At 37.8% G+C, this 12068-nt stretch overlaps 1 protein-coding gene across 2 annotated transcripts in view; it reads right to left on the reverse strand.

The window, feature by feature from the left end:
* The window catches only part of SEM1 (SEM1 26S proteasome subunit), a 294293-nt gene that overhangs the window by 237590 nt on the left and 44635 nt on the right, over positions 1 to 12068 (reverse strand). Inside the window, exon 4 of one of the 2 annotated variants that reach the window (XM_059933895.1) lies at positions 3399 to 3487. The exons of the other annotated variant lie outside the window; for it this stretch is intronic. The gene's annotated coding sequence lies outside the window, so the exon portion shown is untranslated. Of the gene's footprint in view, positions 1 to 3398; positions 3488 to 12068 lie in introns of those variants that run through there. 2 annotated transcript variants of the gene reach the window in all.

Raw genomic sequence — 12068 nt, forward strand, 5'->3', positions numbered from 1 at the left:
AGCACTAGTCCCATGGCCTCTCACACACTGCCTCCTTTCATTCCACCAGCACTCTGTGTAGTAAATAGTATTACTATTTCCACTTTTTTTCCAAACTGAGAATGAGAGAGGTCTGGAGATCTAAAATTAAAATCATTATATATACTTTGGTAAACAGCTGTTCAATGTGAACATAGATCTGTGACTCCAAATCTATCCTTCCCATTGTTAATCAGATCCATCCTCCTAACTGTCCATCAGTACATCCTGTGTGCTTTCTATAGCTCACCAGTTCTATGAAATATTAATAACGTTTCCCCCCAAAAGATTCTGTGGTCAAACAAATTTGGAAATCACTAAGCTAAACAAAATTAAACAGAGTATTTTTTTTTTAAACACAGGAAGTCTCAGAACATGTTTGTGCTAATGTGCATTGTGAATCTATAAACAGCTCAAAGGCAGAGGTTTCCATAACTGACTTGACCACAAAAATCTTTTTTCCTATGGGCATCTTGCAAAAAACTAAGGGTCCATGGCACAAATGATGGGAAACTGCTGCACAATCCTCCTGTAACCAGATGTCAGAAAGTCCTCTTTGGCCTGGCATGTTACACTATTGCCAAGTTGATGAGAAGACAGGTTTTCATCACTGACAGGCAATGGTTCCCAGCCTCCCGGGAATGCTCTCCAGGCAGTGGGGGAGACACCTTGCCAGCAGGTCCTTCCTCTGACTCAGTATTACTAAGCCAATGCTAGGAGGCAAAGCCATTTGGGAAGACTGAGTTCTGGTAGCTTTAACATGAAAGAATAGAAAGATTTTAAAATCTGAGGAAAGATTAATAATAACAACAATATTGTAGGGTTGTTCTGTCTCTGAAAGGCATTACTTAGAATTCCAATGAGAACCAGTAACTTCTAAATGAAAAAAGCAAATGGAAGAACTTACACCACTCACACACTCAGAGCTACAGATAAGATCCAATATTCTCACCATGTAAAAAACTGGCATGACAGCTACAACCATTTCAAAATACATAAATTTCTCTGTTTTTTAGGCAGTGACTTTTTTGGTATAAGGTTAGTCTCATCCATGGAATTTGATAGCAGCCACTTCCCAGAGTTAGTCTGGCAGTCAGTTTGCCTGTGGTGTGTTCAGGTGTGAGGGTCTGGGATTTATGTTTCCATTTGACTGTTGCCTTTGGACTTCTGTGCCTCTGGTTTACTAGGACTCAGAGGAAACCAGTTACTCATGGAGAAAAATGAAGGGTGGGTGGGATGAATAACAACAAAGTCAGGAATCTAAGATGCCACAGTCTCCAGGTCTTCCAAAAGAACAGCTTCAAACAGCATGTGGGTGGCAAGTCAAGGATTGGTTTTTATTAGTATTGCCATAAATTTCCCAAACCTCGTAGGAAATGTCACCTCTGTAGCCAGAGTGTTAATAAATTAGGGATTAAGAGAACTTAAAATTCCATACTGAAAAAGGTGTTAGGCTCTTCCTTTAAGATTCCTATTTAAAATATTATTTATATATGTAAATGAATTCCCATCTTATTAAAGTAGCAGATGATATTTTTCAAAGATAAACTATTATTACTTAAAATAAGTATAATATCAAATGTAATTTGATATTTACATACTAATTAAATATCATAACTACATACTAATTACATACTATCAAATGTAATTCATGTTAGGTGGACATGAGAGAAAGAACCACAGATACTGTCAAGAACCAGGTCATGGTGGATGCCAAGGTATCTGCTCATGGACAAGGGCACTTGTGATCATCAAGACTGAAAAAGAAGCTTCAACCTACAGGGATGACCAAGAACAAGATGACAAAAGGGTTTTAGGATGCAAAAAGATAAGGTCAAAAGTTTTACCAAACTCAAAGCCTGGGAAGAGGCTGAAAATTACTTTATCTAGGAAACTTCAGAGCAGAGCAGAGGGGCCTCATGTTTGAATATTTAACATATTTCTACTTTTTATTTTATTTCATATCTCTTCCTATCTCTTTTTTTTCATCGGTTTTGAACAGCATATAAAATTGACATAATAAACTTGTCTGAAAAGACAGAATATCTCTCTTAATCTGCAGGTTTGGTTTCAATGCAATTGAATAATGAATAACTTTGTGGTAAAATGCATACTCAAGTCAAATAAGCTTTTAATGTTAAAATAATATTGTATTTTTACTGTATTATTTACTGGCTATTTGTATTTCTTATGGGTGAATTTCCTGTTCATGTCTGTTGCCCATTTGTTATATGAGAGCATTTGTATATTTCTTGTTAATTTTTATGAGCTAATTCTATTTTAAGGTTAAAAATCCTTTGCATTTATATATGTTGCATATATTTTGGTAAACTAGTTTGGGCATGTTGCAGACATGATGAAATACCTTCTTTTTTGCTAAAAATGGAGGAAAATCACAAAAAAATAATCAACAACACAAAAAGAAGAAGGAAGATTTTATATTTAATTGACCATTTCAAGGTATATGCTGCATAAACAATCCAATCCATTATTTGGGTTATTTCAATTTTCATGGTAATCAAATACCATTTTTTTAACACGTTGTAAGCATAAAGATTTTCCCAGTGAAATTTAAACTACCTTAGAAAAACTTTCTTTTTCATCTTCAGTTGTATTTCCCAGAAGAGGAAAGTGTAGTTTTTTTCCTCTTTGTACTCCAATTGTTTGAGAGGTGAAATAAAAAGCTAACTGTATGAATACACGCATACTCATACAGATGATCATCCAAGCATTCATTGAAAAAAGAACAGAACAAATATGTTTCTCCTTTTCTCTTTTTATTTCCACTCTTTCCGTAGTTTTGACAGCACCATTAGTGTTGACCTAAAAGCACGATCCAGGCGGATTTTCTAGCAGCTAGAGTACCATGGTTTTGGAGATAACTCAATTCTAATAACAATAATGATAGAAACGGCTAGTGTGCCAAGCATTGGGCTGCATGCTTTCTGTGCCTTATCTGACTTAATACAACAACTCTTTGGTGGTGGGTATTGTGATTAGCTCCACTTTACACATGAACAAATGAAGGCACCAGAGGCTTAAAGAGCCATTTGACCAAAGTCACGTGGCTTGTAAATGGCAGGGCCATGATTCCCATGCAGGGCTCAATGGCTCCAGACCCATGTGCTGACCATTTAAACACACTGCCTCTCAAAACACAGAACAAAACAATAAAGGGAATTATGATCATGTTTGGCTTTTTAACACAGGAGGCAGATTCCTAACAGAAAAAAAGGAGGAATTTTGACTGCTTTCTAAATCTGACTTACTTAACAAAGTAAGCACCTAAGTATCAGGGTCTATAGAAATGATTATCTGGCCCCTGAGTTCAGATTTTAACAGAGGAGACAGATACACGAACAAATAAATGTAATTTATTTTGCCAGGGAGGATAGCTTCACAGAGGAGGTGACATTTCAGTTAAAGATGGGAGGAGATGTAGAAGGGCAGTGACTCTTGTAACCAGGATCTAGAAATGGGAACAAGAATGGCGTCAGGAGGGAGTGTAGTGTTCACCTTAGAAAGGAGTCATCATAGCGTTGATACCAGCCCATGTGGACTGAGTACATGTTATGGGCCAGGTACTGTGCTAAGCATTCACTTTCTCATTTATTCCTCCCCATAACTTATAAAATCAATAGCATTATTACCTCTGCATTACAGATGAGGACACTGAGACAGGTTACATAACCTTTCCGAGGTCAACATGCCAGACAAGACAGGAACCCAGGCCACCTTCCTCCTTCCTCCTACCCGTTATACAATATAGTCTCCTCTTTCTCTTCTGAAACAGGAAAGAATGAAGGAGTAGTGGGAAAAGACAGAGGATATGTTTGTGGGGAGAAATTACACTTAATGTTGTCTGTTTCTCTACAAAGTTGCCCCAAATGAGGGAGTATGATTGGGTGGGAGACTTGAAGAGAATTGTAAACCTTCACATCTAGCTAGGAGCTGACTAGAGAAGAGTAAATGGTTTACAGAGAACCATGAGAGTGCAGTTGAGGAAGAAAGCCCTGCATTTGTAATTGAACACATCAGTATCGTCACTCAGTATTGTGCAAACAATGGCAACTGGCCAAGAAGTACTCATACCAGTGTTCACTGAGGAAAATTCACAGAGACAGAAGACATAGGTCCCCATCTCACATTTAATTCTACAGCATCACAGAGAGACCTAGCCAGGCCAGGTTTCAGATTCGAGGAGAGGGATCTGAACTTCGGGCTGTGAAGCTTTTAAGCTACTTCATTAGAAAGCATCATCCCTCCTTTGACATAATGAAGGGCAAGGATACAAAACCTACATAGTATAATGGAATCTTGGCATAAGCCTGTACTGTCAGGTCAGGGTTCATGACTGAGGGTCACTGGCTTCTTCCCTGGTATAATCAGAGGTTGAGGTATACACTTTGAGTTACAGCGATACAAGTGGCAAGTTATGTGGAGCATTCACCGTGTCAGTGTTATGGTTATAAAGCACCATGCCTTCCCCCGGCAGGACAGGGAGAAGCTAGGCTCCATGCCTCGTAGTTGACCAGAAATGATTCATTGCTGGAAGCACTAGAGCCTAGTCTCTTTCCATGGAGCTTTTCAGGAGGCCAACTCCTTTTCAGGGAGGCCAGCCAGCAGGGGGTCAATCCTGGACAAGTTAGCCCTTACCTTTTATTCAAATTTCTCCCTCAGTCTTGTTGACAGAAAAAATAGAGAGGTATCTAGTACCAATAGACTCCCATTTTCATTGTCATGTGGTTGTACAAAAACTGCAGCTTATATTCACTTACATTCATCAACTGTTGGTACCATCTGTTATTTTATTTCATGTTTTGAACAGCTTTATAGAACTATATTTGACACATAATCAACTGCCAATATTTAAACTGTATAATCTAAAAGGGTTTGACATATGTCCACACCTATGAAACTAATACTGGATAATGAACAAGTTCATCCCCCTCAGAAGTGTTCTCAAGACGCTTGGTAATCCAGTCCATCCTTCATCTCAACAGATTTGGTCCTTTCCTCCTTTTTGTTTTATTACTTAGGTGCCTGTGGCTTTGAATAAGTTATTCAGCTTCCATTTTATCATCTCCTTAATAAATATAAAGCTACCTTCAAAACCAGAATATTTTGAGGGATAGTGATTATAAAACAAAGGACTAGAAATACAATTGTTATTATAATACTAGTGGAAAGTAAAAATGTAACTGGCTATATATTAATTAGCCATTAATCTTGATGACAGAAACTTTGGGCCAGATTCCCACACTGATTCTACACAGCCTTTAATGGACTCATTCAGTAAGGAAACTTGCTATGCAGGGTACTTCCAGCTCCCTGTCCTTTTGCTCCCCATCTCAAGTCTCCTTTCTTCCTTAGGCTCAGATTAGACCTCTCTCAGACAAGGTCTGGCCCTTATAAAGTCTCCCTCCACCCAAATTCAGAGCTCAAAATCAAATTCCATTCTTGCTGGTGGTGTTAGCATCTGCTACACATACAAGATGCAGTCAAATTTCTCTGGTCTCAGTTCTGGCCTTATGTTGCCCAAACCCACTCGTCCCCAATCTCTTAGCCAGAGTCCCCCATTCCTACAGCCTTAGCATTCTTAGTCCCCCATTCCTTAGCATTCTTCCCTCGCAGCTTGGCTCATCTCCCCAAGTTTGATTCTCTTGTCTGATCATCACTGCTTCGCTGAATTCTGTCCTGCAGCCTCTGATATACTAAACACATCAACCCCCACCCCATCGTGGCCTCCCTGGCCCACCTGATCTGTCACCAACCATCAAATCCCAGCATGACAGTTTAATCCCCATGTCCATCCTCCCCTGGCCTAATTAATTTTGCATTTAAGCAGCTTCCATGATAAATTATACTTTTTTTTCTTTAGTCCTTAAGAGTCAGTGTAGACCTAGTAAAATAAAAGTAAGATTCTTTCATCTAAATGCAGGATCAGTGTTAAGAAATCTACCTTGCATATCAAAAAATCATCTATATTTATTTAGTTAGTAATGCAAGATCAAGTGGGAAAAATAACATCTGAGTCCCATAAAATCTGTAAGTGAGAAAGGGTTGAGTAAGAATGCCACACTCTAGCACTTTTAACATGTGTGCTCTTCAACTACTGGGGCTGATGTAGCTCAACTGAAGAGTGCACATGTTAAAAATATATAAAATATAAAAAGAAATTTTAAAAATACATATAAGTTGGGCTTATTTATAATTTGAGCCAATTTATAAATTGGGCAGTAGCTGTTACTATAAAAATATGCAATCTACAATATTAAATTGTGATTACAACAGAAATATTGTCTTTAAGCCCTGAAAACTATGAAACATCTGTTATTCATCTCCACAGAGACAAGAAATTTAAACAGCAGCAAGAAAATTTAAGTTGGATGAGTGGGAGAACATGGAAGAACCGTGAGAATGGTTAAACCAAGGAGCAAGTTAGGGCAGCCTTTCTATCTTACCAATGACATGGACATTTTTTCTTAGATGATTTTAGAAATGCCATTTATAGACTTGAGGCTATCTTAGCACTATGGAGATGATTCTAAATTGGGGATGGCTTACACCTGTAGGGGGAGTATTTCAAATGGAAATTTCCACTGCAGACAGAGATGCATGCTTAAGAATAGAGTACCTACAGAGATGAATGAACATCATAAAACTAAATCTCGGACATCTTTCAATTTGTGACTCTAAAATTCAGCATCTTTATCAGGACTTGATGCCACTCTTTCAGATTTTTGGTTTAGGCTATTTCCACCCTAAATAGAAGAGGATTAAAATCTAGGAAAAGGAGAACCACCTCTTGTGACTCCAAAGGTATTCTGAGCAGGGTGGCTGCTCCCAGCTTCACCTCTCACTGGTGAAATCAAACAGAAGGAATTGCAAATTCTTTAGGGCCACCTCTAGTGGGTTTTCTCAGTTGGCTGGAAAACCTCAAAGGTAAGGATTTAATTAGGAATTTAACATTGGCTTCGAAAAAGAAGTCACAATCTCTAAGTACTTCACACAGGGGAGAAGTCGAACCACTCACAAAAGAGTTTCCTGCTGAAAATTCTTTAGTAGTAAGGAGTGTGTCTCGCTAATTGGGGTGATGGCCAAGAGGACGGTAGTAGCCAGCCCTTTGCCCAGGGTGGCTGCCTCCATTGGCAATGTGCCCTTTTTGTCCACTCTGAAAGGCGCCCAGTGGGGAGGCCTGAGGAGCTACTGGTAGCCTTTGTGGAGAGGGCAGGTCTGGGCAGGCCTTGGGCCAGCAGGGCTGAGCAGCCACCTGCTGACAGGGCCTTTCTTCCTCATGAAGGAGTCCAGGGGATTCCATTAGAGAAAGTGTCGCTTCAAGCAAGCCGTGGCCACCTTTAATGATTTCCAGGGAAGGAAATTAGTCTCCCAAATCAATTATGACACTCAATTAGGTTATTTAGGCTGATGAATCCCAAGTGAAATCAGAGGATGGGACGTGTGATTCAATGACCTGCATCTCTCCTGGCTTCAGGGCCCAAGGGTTACCATGTTAGTATTTTGCTAATATTCCCTTTGTAACCTTGTAGTGCAAAGCTTGGTTCCAGCCCAGTCCTGGGCACAGTATTAGTGCCCAACAAAAAATGGCTGAGTGTAAATCTTCCTGCCTCTCTTTTCTCTGGATTTGGTCAGTATCTAAGCATCCATTCCGGTGATCAGGAATGCTTGGTGTATATATTTTATATAATGAAAGTATGCTGAACATCTCTAATGTACAGTGTTTTCATTTCTTTACTGATTAAATGCTTATATCACATGGTAAAAATTCATTAGTAAAAATGTCCAAATAATTTGTTTTTATATGAACACATGCCCCCCTTAAGAAAGTGTGTAGGTAAAAAGAAACGAAGGTTAAATCCATACACAGGAACTATGCAATTCCTAGGAGACAGGGCCCATAACTTGTCCCCATGTTAGAAGGTGAGCCACAAAAGGTGGCAGAGTCTCTGTGTGCAAGTGTTGTTGAAGAGACCAGCCTGTCATCAAGCCATCTTTCTCTATGCAAAACATGAAGATTTCCTTGTTGTTCTGTAGCCCTTTTGGGCTCCTTCCCTGTGCCTCTGACCCTAACCCTGCACCTAGCCACCACAGGTCTTACCATTTCAGGGGTGCTGCGATTGGTTAAAGCAGTGGTCCCCAACCTTTTTGGCACCAGGGACAGGTTTCGTGGAAGACAATTTTTCCACGGATCTTGGTGGGGGGATGGTTTTGGGATGGTTCAAGCACATTACATTTATTGTGTACCTTATTTCTATTATTATTACATTGTAATATATAATTATACAACTCACCATAATGCTGACAGGAGGCAGAGCTCAGGTGGTAATGCGAGCGATGGGGAGTGGCTGTAAATACAAATGAAACTTCTCTCGCTTGCCCGCTGCTCACCTCCTGCTGTGCGGCTCAGTTCCTAACAGGCCACGGATCACTATCGGTCCATGGCCCAGGGGTTGGGGACCCCTGGTTTAAAGACACCCAGCTAAGGATGCAACAAGTGACCAAAACCTACCCGGAGCCTTGCTCCCCAGGCCATGCTCTCTGCTCACTAAATCAAATGCCCTACACCTGCCTAAAGGGGGCACTTTTTTCTAATTTGCACAAAGGCACTAACCCACCCAGCCGAGGTCCTGCAGGCGTGCTTAGTTGCATTATTGTGGTTGTCTCTAAACTACTTCTAACAATACAGCAACTTCATTGAAAGTCTTGTGAAAGTCTTGGTAGATGTCTGTACCTGCAGAGCTGTATTGCACCAAACCCCAGAAAGAGATAAAAGAGACTTACAGAAAGTCAATATCTAAAATAAAGTCTCAGAATTTTCCAGAATTGAGGAAATATGCATTCACAGACACAGGAATGTGCCTGTGCCAAACAACACAGAACGACATGTGCCAAAAAATAAATAAATAAAAAGAAATTCCTATCTGAATACATTTTAGTGAAACTACAGAACACCAAAGACAAAGGGAAAACCTTAAAAGCAACAGGAAAAAATGATCCACAAATTACAGGTAGATTCTCCAGCACAACGAGGAAAGCCAGAAAACAGTGAAATAATATTTTCAAAGTGCTGACAAAAATAACTGCCAACTTATGTCCTCAGAACAATTGTCTTTCAAGCATAAAGGCAAAACAAAGACATTTTTGGCAAACAAAAGTTGAAATCAACATTTTAAATCAACTATATTCCCTGAAACTAACACAACATTTTAAATCAACTATACCCCTATAAAACTAAAATATTTTTAAAAATAATAAAAATAAACCTACTTATATCCTGAAACTTGCCCCCCCCAAAAAATTGAAATCATCAGTAAAAGATCTTTACTAAAGGAATATCCAAAGGTGATTATCAGGAAGATGGAAAATGATCCCAAGAAAGAAAATATGAGAGACACAAGACGAAAAGTAAAACTATTTGTATAAAATAGTAATAATTCAAATTTGATGTCTTAAAAGAAGACAGAAACACTAAAGATGAGTGAGAGAGTGATTAGAATTAAAATATATTAAGGATAGATGTATTCTTCAAGAGAGAGACTAAGGCACTGATTACTGACTTCTTTAAGCTTATTTCCAAATTTCAAGGGTGATCACTAAAACAACAGAATTACAATGAAAAACTTTCAAATAAATAGAGGAAAGAAAATGGAATGAAAAAACAAAATATTCCATCAACCCCCAAAAGGCAGGAAGATAATTGGAGGAAGCAAAGAAAATGTGAATCAAATAGAAGGAACAAAGTATGATGGTTAAAAAAAAAAAAAAAAGCCCAAATATATCAGTAATCACAGTAAGCATAATTGTATTACACTTGCCAGTTAAAAATAAAAGTATCAGACTGGATGAAAGGTAAAATCCAACTATATATTGTTTATAAGTAGTATACCAAAAACATACCTAAGGACATGAAATAGTGGAAAATAAAAGGACAGGAAAAACTAGCCATGCAAACACTAATCAAAATAGAGTTGGGTTAGCTATAATAATACAGATGAGACAGACTTTGAGACAAAAAACCATTCCTATGGATAGAGAATGCCCCAATATAACAACAAAAGTTTCAACTCCCCAGGAAGATATAACAATTCTAAAATTGCATATAATGAAAAAATAGTTTCAAATGATATAAATCAAAAGTTGATAGAAGCATAGAGAGAAATGGACAAGTCCTTTCTCATAGTGGGAGATTTCAACACACCTCCTTCAATTATGAATAGGTCAAAGAGATTAAGAAAACAAAACACTAGTAGAAATATAGTGGCATTTTATTGTGCAATAATTTTATTTTTAGAAACCAGAAATATAAATAACTGCTACTCTGAAGATAAGGACTCAATCTAATCCCAGTAAAAAAGCAAAGGAGCCTTATGCTTTATTTAAGCTGAGAAGCCTCATGATTGTTGTATGTATAATTTCCAGTAGGCATTGTGAAAATTTTAAATTGTTTAGAGATCTTCTACATTACTAACTCAATTTCATCCACTAATCTAGTGAAACCCACACACTTTCAATGTATTAACATAGAAGATTTGAACAGCATAATTCATAAATTCAATTTAATTAACATATAGACAAATCTGTACCCAACAATTTAAGATTACACATTCTTCTGAAGAACTCATGGAATATTTATGAAAATTGACCAAGAGTAGGCCATAGAGCAATTCTCAGGAAATATCTAACAAATGGTATCTGACCACAACATAATTAAGTTTAAAATAATATTATATAAAAGTCAATTACATGTTTATGTAGGAAAATGTAATTACAAAAAAAAGGAACCTAGGAATACTAGCAGCAAATACTTATATGTTTTTATTATTTCCCAGACCTGTTCCTATATGTTTTGCATATTAATTCATTTACTATTTATAATAGCCCTTTGAAGTGAGCATAATTATATCCCCATTTTAAAGATGAAGAAACTAAGGCACACTGAGTTTACATAAGTTTGCATTACACAGCTGGCAAATGACAGAATTCAAATCCAGGCAGTCTGGTGCCAGATTCTAAACTCTACGGCTCTATTCTTCACTGCTTCTCAAAAGACATGCAAGATCTTTCTGGGTAAATCCATAAAGTTTTATTGAAAGATATTCAGACCTAATAAGTCAAAGTATATACCACATTTCTGATTAGAAAGACCCCCAATCATTAAGATATCAATTCGTCCTCAAAATTGTTCCCTAAATTCATGCAATTTCAATCAAAATCTCAACAAGTTGTTTCTAGGAATTCAAAAAAGTGATGCTAAAATTCATGTGAAAAGAACCAAGAGTCAATAATGCTAAGACATTCCTAGAGAAGAAGAGTAAGATGAGATGACTTGCCCCACCAGATATAAAGACTTTCTGTATACTTTATTAATTAGGGTGAAGGATACAAAATTAATGCACAGAAATCTCTTGCATTCCTATACACTAATGATGAAAAATCTGAAAGAGAAATTAAGGAAACACTCCCATTTACCATTGCAACAAAAAGAATAAAATACCTAGGAATAAACCTACCTAGGGAGACAAAAGACCTGTATGCAGAAGACTATAAGACACTTATGAAAGAAATTAAAGATGATACCAACAGATGGAGAGATATACCATGTTCTTGGATTGGAAGAACCAATATTGTGAAAATGACTATACTACCCAAAGCAATCTACAGAGTCAATGCAATCCCTATCAAATTACCAATGGCATTTTTTACAGAACTAGAGCAAAAAATCTTAAAATTTGTGGAGACACAAAAGACCCCGAATAGCCAAAGCAGTCTTGAGGGAAAAAAACGGAGCTGGAGGAATCAGACTCCCTGACTTCAGACTATACTACAAAGCTACAGTAATCAAGACAATATGGTACTGGCAGAAAAACAGAAACATAGATCAATGGAACAAGATAGAAAGCCCAGAGATAAACCCACGCACCTATGGTCAACTAATCTATGGCAAAGGAGGCAAGGATATACAATGGAGAAAAGACAGTCTCTTCAATAAGTGGTGCTGGGAAAACTGGACAGCTACATGTAAAAGAATG

This window comes from Balaenoptera ricei, chromosome 9, assembly GCF_028023285.1.
Source record: "Balaenoptera ricei isolate mBalRic1 chromosome 9, mBalRic1.hap2, whole genome shotgun sequence".
NCBI lineage: Eukaryota > Metazoa > Chordata > Mammalia > Artiodactyla > Balaenopteridae > Balaenoptera > Balaenoptera ricei.